Source organism: Sapajus apella, unplaced genomic scaffold, assembly GCF_009761245.1.
Source record: "Sapajus apella isolate SASKATOON/1434 unplaced genomic scaffold, GSC_monkey_1.0 scaffold37, whole genome shotgun sequence".
In the NCBI taxonomy this organism is placed as follows: domain Eukaryota; kingdom Metazoa; phylum Chordata; class Mammalia; order Primates; family Cebidae; genus Sapajus; species Sapajus apella.
In genome coordinates, this window is record NW_022436977.1 from 22,393,156 (window position 1) to 22,409,430 (window position 16,275).

At 40.4% G+C, this 16,275-nt stretch overlaps 1 long non-coding RNA gene and 1 other non-coding gene across 2 annotated transcripts in view; one reads left to right on the forward strand and one right to left on the reverse strand.

Moving 5' to 3' along the window:
• The window catches only part of LOC116564577, an 18,398-nt gene extending 5,302 nt beyond the window's left edge, over positions 1-13,096 (forward strand). Inside the window, exon 2 of the long non-coding RNA XR_004274982.1 lies at positions 13,018-13,096. This is a non-coding gene — a long non-coding RNA (uncharacterized LOC116564577). The remainder of the gene's footprint in view (positions 1-13,017) is intronic.
• A 660-nt stretch (positions 13,097-13,756) lies between these two features.
• LOC116564609 lies at positions 13,757-13,897 on the reverse strand. Its single transcript, XR_004274988.1, has one exon. It is a non-coding gene; the product is annotated as a U4 spliceosomal RNA (small nuclear RNA).
• Positions 13,898-16,275: the final 2,378 nt, after the last annotated feature.

Consider the following 16,275-nt stretch of genomic DNA (forward strand, 5'->3'; position numbering starts at 1 on the left):
TTTTTTTGAGATGGAGTTTCACTCATGTTACCCAGGATGGAGTGCAATGGCGCGATCTCGGCTCACCGCAACCTCCGCCTCCTGGGTTCAGGCAATTCTCCTGCCTCAGCCTCCTGAGTAGCTGGGATTACAGGCACGCACCACCATGCCCAGCTAATTTTTTGCATTTTTAGTAGAGACAGGGTTTCACCATGTTGATCAGGATGGTCTCCATCTCTTGACCTCGTGATCCACCTGCCTCAGCCTCCCAAAGTGCTGGGATTACAGGTTTGAGCCACCGCGCCCGGCATATTGCTCAAATTCTTGGGCTCAAACAGTCCTTCTGCCTTAGTCTCCCTTGCAGCTGGGATTACAGAAATGTGCCACGATGGCTTGCTGGTTTAATTTCAAAAACACTGATGTGTATTGCTTAAATTTTTGGAAAGTACGGAAGGATTTTCAGTGAAAAGTAAATCCATGCCTGACCCTCATGCCCTCAGTTCTTTTGCCAGAGACCATGTCTGTTAGCAGTTTCACTGGAATCCCTCTAGAGATATTCTACATGAGTGCATATCATGAGGATAAATTCTGACATGCATATATATATAAGCACCTTGGCGGTATAACCTATAATAATACTATTGAAGGTTATACTCCAATTTTTATTTTTATTTCTGATACAAACATCTTTGTTAGTTTGTATTAATTTATACAACAAATACTGAATACCTAATATATACCTAGATGACATCATCTAGGTAATGGGAATAAAACAGTGAACTTAAGGCATTCTTGCTAGCCATCATGGAGCTTGCAGTCTGTTGGCAGAGACAGACATTAAGTGAATAATTATACTAATAATATAGCAAAGATTTGGTGAATAAAATATTTTGTGTAAAATGCTTCATGTGGGTTTACTAATTTATTTCATTACATAGGCATGATTGAATAGATTTATTAATTTATTCCTCACAATAGCCCTATGGCATTGATGCTAATATCATAATTCTTTTATAGATGTAGACACTGAGGCACAGAAAGATTAAATTACTGAAGACCACACAGCTAGTGATTAATAGAGCTGGGTTTCATCTTTTTTTTTTTTTTTTTTTCTTTTTGAAACAGGAAAAAAAAAAAATCACTGTCATCCAGGCTGGAGTGCACACTGCAACCCCCACCTCCCAGGTTCAAGCGATTCTCCTGCCTTAGCCTCCCAAGTAGCCGGGATTACAGGGGCGCACCACCACGCCTGGCTAATTTTTTTTTTTTTTTTTTTGGAGACAGAGTTTCTCTCTTGTTGCCCAGGCTGGAGTGCAGTGGCACAACCTTGGCTCACTGCAACCTCTGCCTTCTGGGTTCAAGTGATTTTCTTGCCTCAGCCTTCTGAGTAGCTGGAATTACATGCACCCACCACCATGCCTGGCTAATTTTTTTGTATTTTTTTTTTTTTTTTGAGATGGAGTTTCGGTGTTGTTGCCCAGACTGGAATGCGATGGCATGATCTCGGCTCACCCAACCTCTGCTTCCTGGATTCAAGCAATTCTCCTGCCTCAGCCTCCCTAGTAGCTGGGACTACAGGCGTGAACCATCATGCCCAGCTAATTTTTGTATTTTTGGTAGAGACGGGGTTTCACCATGTTGACCAGGATGGTCTCGATCTCTTGACCTCGTGATCCACCTGCCTCAGCCATGTTTTTGTATTTTTAGTAGAGATGGCGTTTTGCCATGTTGGCCAGGCTGGTCTCAAACTCCCCACCTCAAGTGATCTGCCCACCCTGGCCTCCCAAAGTCCTGGGATTACAGATGTGAGCCACCGTGCCCAGTTGTCTATATTTATTATTAAACTTTGCCCATATCCATTCCCTCAGAGCTGTAATTTTAGTGACTGAGACTAGTCAGATAAAGGAAATGACATTAAGGTTGATCATTATGTGAAGTGTTCCTCATATTATTGAGATTATAACATCTCTGTTTAACCACACCTTCAATGCCTAAAAAGTGCCTGGCCTATTCATGGTACTTTTTATCGTTTAACCACACCTTCAATGCCTCAAAAGTGCCTGGCCTATTCATGGTATTTTTTATCAACAATATCACATACTTGTCTATATAAGTCTGATTTTGTAGTAGTCACGTTTATAGTTTTCTTCTAATATGGTCATGTCTGAGCATTTATATGTTGATATACATGTTATTTTATAACTCTTCTTTAATTTTTCATTTTTGTTATAGTTAGCACATTATACTGATATTTAAAATTTTATAAGTTTAAGTAAGTTACAGTAGCTCTGCATTTTATTTTAGGAAGAGATAAGAAAGTTATTACAAAAGATTTATAATAAAAAGAGGGTATAAAATATCTTTTTTTAAAATATATTTTTTATTGCGTTTTAGGTTTTGGGGTATATGTGAAGAACATGCAACATTGTTGCATAGGTACACACATCGTAATGTGGTTAGCTGCCTTCCCCCACGTCACCTATATCTGGCATTTCTCACCATGTTATCACTCCCCAACTCCCCATCCCCCACTGTCCCTCCCCTGTTTCCCCCCCACAGACCCCAGTGTGTGATGCTTCCCTCCCTGTGTCCATGTGTTCTCATTGTTCAACACCCACCTATGAGTGAGAACATGTGATGTTTGATTTTCTGTTCTTGTGTCAGTTTGCTGAGAATGATGGTTTCCAGGTTCATCCATGTTCCTACAAAGGACATGAACTCATCATTTTTCATGGCTGTATAGTATTCCACAGTGTATATGTGCCACGTTTTCCCTGTCCAGTCTATCATCGATGGGCATTTGGGTTGGTTCCAAGTCTTTTTTTTTTTTTTCTTTTTTTTATTTTATTTTAGGTGCATACTATATCTGGCATTTCTCCCCATGTTATCCCTCCCCACCCCCCATCCCTCCCCACCCCCCATTGTTTCTCCCCTATCCGCCCCCAACTGTCACTTGTGTGTGATGCTCCTCTCCCTGAGTCCATGTGTTCTCGTTGGGTATAAAACATCTTTAAAGAAAAAATGGTGCTGGCGCAGTGGCTTACGCCTGTAATCCTAGCACTTTGGGAGGCTGGGGCAGGCAGATCACGAGGTCAGGAGATCAAGACCATCCTGGCTAACATGGTGAAACCCTGACTCTACTAAAAATATGAAAAATTAGCTGGGCATGGTGGTATGCACCTGTAGTCCCAGCTACTCAGAAGGCTGAGGCAAGAGAATCGCTTGAACCCAGGAGGCAGCAGTTGCAGTAAGCCCAGATCATCCCACTGCACTCCAGCCTGGGTGACAGAGCGAGATTCCATCTCCAAAGAAAAGAAAAGAAAAGAAAAAGTTGTGTGGTGACAACTGGGGAAGCTGGTTGATAAGAACACTGGGGATTGTTACAATAATCTTCCTATTTTTATGTATGAATGAAAATTTCCACAATGAAATGTTTTAGGAAAAAACAGATGGGTCTGATGTGATTGAGAATTGCCGCTTTACAGTGTACCCCAGAAATAGCTACAATTGGGATAAGTGTTATAAAGAAGGGACAGAGTTTCAGGGACAGGGTTTCAGAAGAGCAGTGCACAGTGAGGGATATGCTGTAGTCTGGGAGATGAGGGAGTGCTTTACTAGGCAACTGACATTTGGACTGAGATTTGAAGGATGAGTAGTTAACTAGATGAAAAGGAGTAAGAGTCTTCCAAGGAGAAGCACCAGCATATGAAAAAGCCCTAAGGTGGGAGGAGAATGGTAGGTGGGAAGTACTGAAAATGCCATTTTGTCTGGATCACAGAGATCTACGAGAAAGTAGCTTAAACCTACATAATATATATTAGCAAGGGCTGTGTCAAGTGAGTCTTGTAAGATCTTTTATTTTTTTTAAAGACAGGGTTTCACCGTGTTAGCCAGGATGGTCTTGATCTCCTGACCTCGTGATCCACCCACCTTGGTCTCACAAAGTGCTGGGATTACAGGTGTGAGCCACTGCGCCCAGCCTGTAAGACCTTTTAAATATGTTGATTTATGTCTTTCATAATTAGATGCCTCTGAAGGGCTTTTAATAGTGAGAGACAAAGGCATAAAACATAAGCATGTATGAGAATGGCTTTTTCTGTGTCTGACTGAGTGTGTATATTTGGATGGAGGCATTGTAAAATTGAAGTAGGCTAGAATGGCTGAGCCACCTTATGGAGAACAATTGCCATTCAAAAGTCACCCAGATCCCAGCAGACTTTGTCACTAAACCTAGGGCCTCCTACTCTATCACATGATTGAGGATATATCTTCTTTAATCAGTCTGACCTGCTTGAGCATTGCCTGGAGCCATTCAAACAGGCTGGTGGCTCTCAAAAGTGTATCCCTGGGAGTCCTGTTCTGGTCATCAGCTGAGCAAGGTCCTCCTGGCCGACTCTCCCCTAGATAACAACCATTACATCTGGACAGAAATACATAATACCAGTAAAATCTACTGGAGAGTTAAAAGAAACCAAGCAGATTCTAGAGGGAAATTAACACAAGAATGGGACTACTTAGAGTAATTTCCCATTTTCATGGCTTCTAACTTTAGGGCAGGCCCTGATCTATGTCATATAGGGTGCTTAAAATTCCAATAGTAGTAAACTTTAGTCTTTGTGGCCTGAAGAACCAGAAGATAAAGCTCAAGGCAACTAAAGCTATTGGAAAGTAAGAAGAACCCTGGAAAGCAGAGAGATGCATCAAGCTCTGTGAATAAACTCTGCCCAAGTCTTGTCAGACTGTTGAATTATGCATATGTGGAGCAGACTCCAAAGAAGCCCAGCTAAGGATGAAATTACTGAATTGAGATTTCATCTGCTGCCTAAGAGACAGAGTTTGTAGTTTAAGTCAACCAAGTTAGATATTACTGAAACAAAAGTAAAAGAACAAAAATCAATACCTCATCTCTACTAAAAATACAAAAAAATTAGCTAGGCATGATGGCAGGTGCCTATAATCCCAGCTACTTGGGAAGCTGAGGTAGGAGAATCTGTTGAACCTGGGAGGCAGAGGTTGCAGTGAGCTGAGATGGCACCACTGCACTCCAGCCTGGGCAACAGAGCAAGACTCTGTCTCAAACAAAAAACAAAAAATAAAGAGAGAGAGAGAGAAAGAATATAGACATTGTCAGATAATTCATAGCTAGCAGATCTGCATTATAAGAAATGCTAAACATAGTTCTTCAGGCTGTAGGGAAATGATACCAGATGAAAAGTTGAATCTTCAGAAAAGAATGAGGGTTAGAACTTGTAAATATCTGGATTGATAGTTTAAGAGTTTCATTTCCTAAAAATGACTATAGCACAAAAAAGCATCATCTTGTGGGGTTCATTACATATAGTATATATAAAACATATACCATAAAACATGGGATTATGAGTGAGGGTAAATGGGCCTATATGGTTGCAAGGTTTTTACAAATTACCTGTAGTGGTACTTTTTAACATAGTTAAGAGTATAATGGTAAAGATATGTGTTGGAATTCCTAAAGCAACCACTTGGGAATATGTAATAATGTAAAGAAGTGTTGCTAAATAAAACTAGTAGAAAAATTAAAGTCAATATAACAAGACCGAAATAGGTATAACTGAACAAAAATGGAGGAGCTAAAAATAATAAAATGATAGATCTAATTCAACTATATTAATAATTTCATTGAATGTAGTGGAAAAGACACTGATTCAGTCCATAATGTCAGAATGGCTAAAAGCAAATGCATGGGAAAAGATCATACAAAGTAGCATGAGAAGCCTAGAGTGGTTGTATTCTGATCAGATAAAATAGACTTCAATATAAAAAGTATCACCAGAGTTAAAGGGATCATTTCATAGCAATAGAAGGTCAGTTCATGAGAAAGATGTAACAGTTATAACCATGCTTGTGCCTGATATCAGAGCTTCAAAATACATGAAGCAAAAATTTGATACAGTTAAAGGAAGAAATAGACAATTCACTATCATAGAGATTTGAAACAACTTCTCTCAATAATAACAACAACAAAAATTTGTATAGATTTTGGGAGGCCAAGGTGGGAGGATTGCTTGAGCCCAGGAGTTCAAGACTAGCCTGGCCAACATGAACAGATCCCATCTCCACAAAATAAAACCATTAGCCCAGCATGGTGCCCACCATCACACCCGGCTAATACTGTATTTTTAGTAGAGACAAGGTTTCACCATGTTGGCCAGGCTGGTCTTGAACAGGTAACCTCAGGTGATCCACCTACCTTGGTCTCCCAAAGTACTGGGATTACAGATGTGAGCCACTGCTCTCCGCCTCTTCATAAGTTTAAATTAGAAACCAAGATATATAAAAGGCCACAAGTATTTGGAAATTCAATGAATCTTCTAAATCTGTGAATCAAAGAAGTCACAAGAAAAATTAGAAAGTATTTTGAACTGAATGATAATGAAAATATGGCATCAAGATTTGTGGGATAACTGTCATGGCCAAGAGGAGCCAAAGGAGAAATGATGTCTAAATGTAATGTGGTATCCTCGATGACATGCTGGAAGAGAAAAAAGGTAAGAGGTAAAGAATAAGGACATCTGGGCTGGGCACGGTGGCTGACACCTGTAATCCCAGCATTTTGCCAGGCCAAGGCGGGCAGATCGCCTGAGGTCAGGAGTTCTAGACCAGCCTGGCCAACGTGGTGAAACCCTGTCTCTACTAAAAATACAAAAATTAGCCAGGTGTGGTGACGGGTGCCTGTAATCCCAGCTACTGGGGAGGCTGAGGCAAGAGAATTCCCTGAACCCGGGAGGTGGAGGTTGCAGTGAGCTGAGGTCACGCCACTGCACTCCTGCCTGGGAGACAGAGGAAGACTCCATCTCAAAAATAAATAAAATAAATAAATAAGTAAATATTTTTTAAAACGCCTGGGCATGATGTGGCTCACGCCTATAATCCCAGCACTTTGGGAGGGAGAGGCAGGTGGATCACCCGAGGTTGGGAGTTCAAGATCAGTCTGACCAACATGGAAAAACCCTATCTTTACTAACAATACAAAATTACCCGGGCATGGTGGCACATGCCTCTAATCCCAGCTACTTGGGAGGCTGAGGTAGGAGAATCACTTGAACCTGGGAGGTGGAGGTTGTGGTGAGCTGAAATAGCACCATTGCACTTTAGACTGAGCAACAAGAGCGAAATTTGTGTCAAAAACATACAAAAAAATGCACTGAGGCCATCTGAATAAAATATGGCTTCCATAATAACAGTGTATCAATATTGGTTTGTTAATTGTGACAAATGTAACATACTAATGTAAAATTTTTTTTTTTTTTTTTTTTTTTGAGACAGAGTTTCACTCTTGTTGCCCAGTCTGGTGTACAGTGGCCTGATCTCAGCCCACTGCAATCTCCGCCTCTCGGGTTCAAGCGCTTCTACTGCCTCAGCCTCCCAAGTAGCTGGGACTACAGGCGCACACCACCATGCCTGGATAATTTTTGTATTTTTAGTAGAGACAGGGTTTCACCATGTTGGCCAGGCTGGTCTCAAACTCCTGACCTCAGACAATCCGCCCGCCTTGGCCTCCCAAAGTGCTGGGATTACAGATGTGAGCCACTGCACCTGGCCAAATGAAAGATGTTAATATGGGAAATTAGACATGGGATATATGGAAACTATACTATCTTTGCAACTTTTGTATAAATCTAAAACTATTCTAAAATAAAACATTTATTAAATAGTACTAACAAATGTGGGCTGCCACTAAAGCAGCACTTACAGATAAGTTTATGGCTTTAAACATATTTATTGGAAGAGAAAAAAGTCCTAAAGACAGTGACTTAAAGTTCTACCTTAAGAAGCCAGTAAATGAAGAACAAAATAAACCCAAAGTGTATAAAAGTAAAGGTAATAACGACAACAGCAGAAATTAAAGAAATAGTAAAAGACAGCTGGGCGTGTGGCTCCACGCCTGTAATCCCAGCACTTTGGGAGGCTGAGGTGGCTGGATCATGAGTTCAGGAGATCGAGACTATCCTGATAACACAGACTATCCTGACTAACTAAAAACAGAAAAAATTAGCCAGGTGTGGTGGCACGCAGCTGTAGTTGCAGCTACTCGAGAGTCTGAGGCAGGAGATCGCTTGAACCTGGGAGGCAGAGGTTGCAGTGAGCCAAGATCACGCTGCTGCACTCCAGCCTGGCGACAGAGCGAGACTCCATCTCAAAAAAAAAAAAGAAGAGAAAAAGACAATAGACAAAATGACAAAATTGGTTCTTTGAAAATATTAATAATATTAACAAACCCATAGATAGACTGATAAAGAAAAACACAGTTGACCCTTGAACAGCTCAAGGGTTGGGGACACCGATACCCTGTGAAGTTAATAATCCATGTATAGCTTTTGACTCCCCCAAAACTTAACTACTAATAGTTTATTGTTGTCCAGCAGCCTTATTGATAACATAAGCAGTTAATTAACACATATTTTATAGGTTACAGATGTTATATACTGTATCCTTACAATAAAGTAAGCTAGAGGAAAGAAAATATTATTAAGGACATCTTAAGGAAGAGAAAATATATACGGTTGATCCTTGAACTGCACAGACTTGCAGTTCACAGGTCCACTTATAAACAGATTTTTCTCTGCCTCTGCCACCGTGGAGACAGCAAGACCAACCCCTCCCCTGCTTCCTCCTCAGTGTATTCAGTGTGAAAACTGAGGGTGAAAACTGAGGATGAAGACCTTTATGATGATCCAGTTCCGTTTTATGTAAATAAATGTTCTTTTGTACATGAACAAAATAAAGATTATTAAAGGTACTGTTAACCCACTCATGCCTATAATCCCAGCACTTTGGGAGGCCGAGGCTGGTGGATCACCTGAGGTCAGAAGTTTGAGACCAGCCTGGTCAACATGGTGAAACCTCGTCTCTACTAAAAATACAAAAATTAGCTGGGTGTGGTGGTGGGAGCCTGCAATCCCAGCTATGTGGGAGACCGAGGCAGGAGAATTGCTTGAACCTGGGAGGCAGAGGTTGCAGTGAGCCAAGATCATGCAGCACTCCAGCCTGGGTGACAAGAGTGAGACTCTGTTTCAAAAACAAACAGTGAGATGAATGGAGAACAACAAAATTCTTTGAGAAGAATAGTGATCATATAGACTCATTCATTAGCTTGCAGTGCTTATGATTGAGGTCACAGTTTTCAATTATGATGTGAACCTTTGGGAAAAAATATGTATATAAATGACACTGTTAAATACAAACTTTGAACTATTAAATAAATGCAACAAGCTATCTGGTTACAGTTTTATAACAGTCTTTGTACAAGCTGTGTTGGGCTTACAGCTTACTCTGTTAGATGATAACTTTTGCTAGTAGTATTATTCCCTTGTTAGGGTCTGTGTTATCCCACCTTATTTCTGGATTAGTTTTTCCTCTAGGGCAGAATGCTTCCTAAGTTCCAGAATTAGGAATTGGAAACTGACACTAGTTATAATTCTGAGTTAAAGAATCAGACTGTGATCTGCCCTATCTATTTCCTTGTCTAGGGGTGAGTGACTTGGTGACTAAGTATGAGAGTCTAAAAGAAAACCAGACGTGGTATGGTTTTGCCTAGGGAGAATGGTAATTTTATTGACAGAATAGTAATTAGGATATTGAGAAAAAAAATACCTAGGACAGGGTTTTTAGGATATTAGATCTAACAAATATCACAGGTCTTTCTCATAGTTATTTAGAGAAGAGTTGAAAAATTTCATGAAGGGTATATTTAATTGACATAGGGGAAAAGTAAGGTGGCTAAAGTGAGGATGGCAGTAGGTTTGAATTGCTTATTTACTTTTATTTTGTGAATTCTGTTACCTTGTTGAGATCACAGAGTTGGATGGGTTGTATTTCCTTGGCTTCTAGTCTTCGTCAAGGCCTTTAAAGAGATCAGTGGTTCCCATCTAGAAGTCTACGCTAATTACAGTATTTTGGAAAGCTTAATGGAGTTTATCTATTTCCCCAATTTAAGAATATACAAACTAAAGTTACTTTGTCTGAAATCTTGTCACCTCAGGGTTTAAATACTAAGTTTTCCTTACTGATTTAATACTTTACTTTGCTGGCAGTTACTTTTTTTTTTTTGAGATGAAGTCTCGCTCTGTCACCCAGGCTGGAGTGCAGTGGCATGATCTTGACTCACTGCAACCTCTGCCTCCTGGGTTCAAGCAGTTCTCTGCCTCCGCCTCTGGAGTAGCTGGATTTATAGCCCACCACCATGCCTAGCTAAATTTTTTTGTATTTTTATTGGAGATGGAATTTTACCATCTTGACCAGGCTGGTCTTGAACTCCTGACCTTGTGATCCACCCTTCTCAGCCTCCCAAAGTGCTGGTATTACAGGTGTGAGCCACTGTGCCTGGCCTCAAACCCCAGTATTGACTCAGCTTGTTCTCACATTTAGTAATCCAAGATGGATAGTTCCATTTGGAATAATCAGCAAATACTTTTGAATTGCTTATGATAGGTCATAGACAGAACTATACTCGTGAACAAAATATACAAAGTCCTTTTTCTTAGGGTATTTAAATTGTAATTGACAGAGACAGATAATAACAAATACATACAATGTCATGTAGTAAAAGATACATTTCAGATATCGCATGTTCATAAACTATTCCAAAATTTACTGCCTGAAATCAACTATTGTGTCTCACAATTCTCTGGGTTAAAAAGGAGTTCTTTGGATGGTTTATGTATGGGTCTCACTTCCCCAAGTCTGTCGTTGGTGCCTGGACCTGGAGCCCCCAAGATGATTCCTGCTTCTGGCTGTCGGTTGGTCTTCATTGTTGTTTGGGTGCTCAGTGGGGGCCTCAGTTCTTTTCTACCAGGCCTTTCCCTGTGGCTTTGGCTTCTCACAGCACGGTGGCTGGCTTTCAAGAGGGAGCATAACAAGTGAACAGAGGCAGAAGGTACAGATTCCTGAAAGCCCAGGCTCATAAGTTACACAGCATCACTTCTACCACATTTTATTGATCAAAATAATTCACATGGAAGGAAAACAGACTTTATCTACCTTTTTGTGCAAGATCACATTGCACAAGAGTACATGGGGTAGCAGATATTGTTGAGACCTTTTAGGGAAACAATCTACCACATGCTATAAAAAAAATTAAGCCAATTAATAGGGGAATAGAGAAACTGGAACAGTGTGGAGAGTTGGAGTGTCAGAAAGTGCAATATTATATAGAGGGTCAGGCAGCGCCTCTCCTATAAGGCAATATTTTAGATACCTGATGGAAATGAATGAGCCACAGGAACCATAAGGACTTTTTAAGGAAGAATATTCCAGACAGAGAACAGGAAATGTAGAGGCGGTAAGGTGTGAGGATCTGTGATGTGATCAAGGAATAGCAGTGAGGGCAATGCACGTGCACTAGAATGATAGAGGAAGAACAGTAGAGCATGCAGTCAGGAAGAGGGAAAAATATATGTTTTTTCTTTTCTGAGTTGGAATTTTACTCAGTCGCCCAAGCTGGAGTGCAGTGGCATGATCTCAGCTCACTGCAACCTCTACCTCCTGGGTTTAAATGATTCTCATGCCTCAGCCTCCCGGGCACATGCCACCATGCCTGGCTAGTTTTTTGTATTTTTAGTAGAGATGGGGTTTCACCATGTTGGCCAGGATGGTCTCAAACTCCTAACCTCAGGTGATCCTCCACCTCGGCCTCCCAAAGTGCTGGGTTTACAGATGTCAGGCACCATGTGTGGCTGAGAAAAAGATTTTGTAGCCATGGCAAAGATTAGGTTTTCTGTGAGTGAGATGGATGCCACTGGAAAGTTCTGAACACAGAGGAATTACATACAAGTTGAATTCCTTTATCTGAAATGCTTGGGACCAAAAGTGTTGTGGATTTCAGACTTTTTTGGATCTTGGAATATTTGCATACTTAATGGCTGAACATCCCACATCGAACATTCAAAATCTAAAATGCTTCAGTGAGCATTTCCTTTGAGCATCACTTTGACATTAAAACAGTTTCTGATTTTGGATCATTTCGGATTTCAGATTTTTAGATTGGGAATGTTCAACCTGTATATGTTCTAACTTAAGCTTTTTTTTATTTGAGACTGTGTCTTGCTCTGTTACCAGGCTGGAGTGCAGTGGCGCAATCTCGGCTCACTGCAACCTCCACCTCCCGGGTTCAAGCAATTCTCCTGCCTCAGCCTCCCGAGTAGCTTGGACTGCAGGTGTGCACCAACCACGCCCAGCTAATCTTTGTATTTTTAGTAGAGATGGGGTTTCACCAAATTGGCCAAGCTGGTCTCGAACTGCTGATCTCGTGATCTGCCCACTTTGGCCTCCGAAAGTGCTGGGACTACAGGCGTGAACCACTGTGCCCAGCCTTTCTAACTTAAACTTTAAAAGAATCCTTTTCTGGCTGGGTGCAGTGGCGCACGCCTGTAATCCCAGCACTTTGGGAGGCCTAGGCGGGTGGATCACAAGGTCAAGAGATCGATACCATCCTGGTCAACACGGTGAAATCCCATCTTTACTAAAAATACAAAAATTAGCTGGGCATGGTGGTTCACGCCTGTAGTCCCAGCTACTCGGGAGGCTGAGGCAGGAGAATTGCTTGAACCCAGGGGGTAGAGGTTGCGGTGAGCCAGGATTGCGCCATTGCACTCCAGCCTGGGTAACAAAAGTGAAACTTCGTCTCCAAAAAAATAAAATAAATAAAAGAATTCTAAGAGTCTTTGGGTACAGCTGTGAGAGGATAAGAGCAGAAGGAAGGAGTAGCGTCAGTAGTAGGGTAATGCCATGTGAGATAATAGATGTGCTGGGTGGTGAGAGGTGGTTGGAGTTTGGCTGTATTTCAAGGTAGGACTGGTAGTTTGCTAATGAGGGTGGATATGGGGTGAAAAAAAAGGATCAAGGATGGCTCCCAAAATGTTTACCCTATGTACCTGGAAGCTTGGGAAGACTGGGGGAGGAGCAAGGTGGAGGTGAGGAAGACACAAGACTTGTAATTTTGAAGATGAATGTCAGAAGGTGTCTGAGGAGAAAAGGTTACTAAATGTTACTTTCTCATTGCAGGTGTGACGTTGCGTGCTTCAGATCTGGTCACTATGGTACGAGAACGAAAATGCATATTGTGCCACATTGTGTACAGCTCAAAAAAGGTAATAATGGAAAAGGGAGAATCTGAGGCTTTAAGACTATTTTTTTAAAGAGATATATGTTATTAATAGATGGGTTAATAAAGCTTTAACAATGTCTTATTTATGCTTCTTTCCTAAACCATCGTCTCATTCCACTGGTTTCTTTCTCATTACTGCCTCATAAAGCCACTACCTGTATTATTAAACTTCTATCCAGAATTTGAAGTTATTCCAACTAGATGGTATAGGGAAATTTAATAACCAGTTATAGAGATGATATCTTAAAATTCCAAGGTTATTTCAAGTTATATTACTTTCTCCAATTTTAAAATCATGTACTTTTTGATTAGCTAAGGATATAGCATTTAGTATATGTACCTACATTGTGTTTGTACCTATGCTTGTGAAAAGTGCAATACAGCAGAAATGGTATTAACAATATCCTAGAAGTCCACGAGGTGGGGATGTTGCTCAAAGTAAATATCCTTTTTTTTTTTTTTTCAAATGGAGTCTTAACTCTGTTGGCCAGGCTGGAGTGCAGTGGCGCAATCTCTACTCACTGCAACCCCTGCCTCCCTGGTTCAAGTGATTCTCCCGCCTCAGCCTCCCAAGTAACTGGAATTACAGGCACTTGCTGCCAGGCCTGGCTGATTTTTTTTTTTTTAATAATTCAGTCTCCATAGAGACTGTCAAAAATTGCCAATGCTGACTATATTTCAAGTCGTCGTGGTGGGGTATTGGGAAAAGTTTTCAATTAGCAATAATCGCGCCTCGGATAAACCTCATTGACTATGATACTGCCACTGCGCGAAGCTGATTTTTGTATTTTTAATATACACGGGGTTTTACCATGTTGCCCAGGCTGGTATTGAATTTCTGACCTCAGGTGATCCACCCTCCTTGGCCTCCCAGAGTTCTAGGATTACAGATGTGAGCCACCGTACCTGGCCAAAACATCTTTTTAGGACCTAAAATTGACTGCAATTTGTATAACTTTTTGCCTTTACCTGCCTTTATCATTTGCTTTCAGAGTAGTGCTGCTTGTTTAAATACTGAGGAATTTATTCTCTTTGCTTTTAAGATGCTCTTGATTTTCATTGGAAATTCAGAGAACTGGGAGGATCATGGGCTAGGTTAGCCAGGGGGGTCTGAGTGGAAGTGGTAAAGGTGTCTAGAGTGTGATGGTTTCAGAAAAATGAGGAAGAGATACTGTTGTTAGGTAGGAGAACAACAAATGGAATGGAGTATGACAGTTCTGGGAGTTGGCAAGAAGGTTTATCTGATTAAAACACTTTTGCCTTGGGAATAGCAGGACAGAAATTTGTAGTTTAAGTGAAGACAGTTGATAAGCAGTGTTGGATGACAGACTGAGGCGTTGATTATGATCCACCAAGTAGACTTGGGGGGATAATTTTTTTTCTATTTAGGATTTCTGTTAGTGATGGAAAAATCAGTGGAGATTTTAAAATCATATTTAATAATATACCTGCTACTGTTTACAAATATAAAAGAATGCTCTTCTAGTTTTAAAAATTTAGACTAAGGCTTATACAAATTGTCAGTAAGTCAGAATTCCTTATGACTATTTTCAGGTTGGACAGAGGTAGGGAGATGATGTGAGATGGATAGGCTAATGCTCAGCAATGTGGTAACAGAGTTTCATGGAATAGCAGCCCTGTCTTGATACCATGATTTTGCGATTTTGCCATTTTAAGTCTTTTTGGCTCTTCTTCTCTAGTTTCAAACATACTTTCATCTCTTCATACTTTTCCGTGATCATAATGAAGTTAAATGAAGGGCTGGAATTATCTACTCCTGCCTTAGGAAAAGCTGATTGTAGTTTTAATTTTTTTTGCTTTATTTATTTATTTATTTATTTAAGGAAAGCTGATTGTAGCTGATTGTAGTTTTTATTTTTTTGCTTATTTTTTTTTGAAAGCAAGGGAATGGCCTGCTTTAAGTGAGCAATATGATTTAAGAAAATAACAAAATGGGTTAGTTGGAAGGGATAGTTGTTAATTATTTAGATAGGACTATGAACAATTGGTGTTGAAGCCATGTTTTTCTCCAATTTCCCAAACTAGTGTAACCCTGGTTTCTCCAAATACACTGTGGAGGAGGAAAGGTTCTAAGTGACTTGAGTATGGGGAAAAGCTCTATAATACATCTCTGAGTATTCTGAGGTCCATTAACATATAAAAGACTGAGAAGCCCTGGAGTTAAATATATGTATATAATAGAGATAGAGTCTCACTATGTTGCCCAACTGGTCTTGAACTCGTGGCCTCAAATGTGAGCCACTACACCCGGCCCTATTTTTTGTATTCATTGTTTTCCACATATGTTTAACCATGAGTCCCTCTTCCCCTTCAACCAACCCAGCCTTTAAAAACATGGTACTGATTAATATACAAGGACCTAAATAGAAGCCCGATATATGAGAAGGAGCGTATTTGGGGCTATTACCTTAATCCTGTGCCTGTGGATCTTTTCTTTCTTTTTTTGTTTTTTGGTTGTTGTTGTTTCATTTTGTTGTTTCATCTTAACTCTGCCGCCTAGGCTGGAGTGCAGTGGAGCCATCTCAGCTCACCTCAACCTCTGTGTCCCAGGCTCAGGTGATGCTCCCATCTCAGCCTCCTGAGTAGCTGGGACTACAGGTGTGTGCCACCATTTTCAGCCATTTTTTTAATTTTTAAAATTTTTTTGTAGGGACAAGGTCTTACTAGATTGCCCACACTGATCTTGAACTCCTAGGCTCAAATGATCCTTTCCATCTCAACCTCCCAAAATGCTAGGCTTACAGGTGTAAGCTACCATGTCTGGCTGAATTTTTTCTAATGATTTTGAAAGCTTGGTTGTCTCACTGTTTGCATTCCTTCATTGGAGCAGGATGGGAGAAGGTTTAGTATGTAAATTTAGGACAAGATTAGTGAAGTGTTTTTAAAAAATCAAAAGTCATATTAAAAGTATTATTGGATGATAACATTTTTATAGTAAGAAGAATCAGTTTTTATTTCAGACAAACCCATTTCAATGAATGCAGTTTTGGTCAGGAATGGTTTTGTTGTAAGGAACAGAACTCACTTAAATTTAGCTCAAAGTAAAGGGAATTAAGCATATTGGTAAGCATCTAAATCAGGTAAGAATTGAATAACAGGAAGCATAAAGACTTGAAGGGGTGTGTGTGTATATA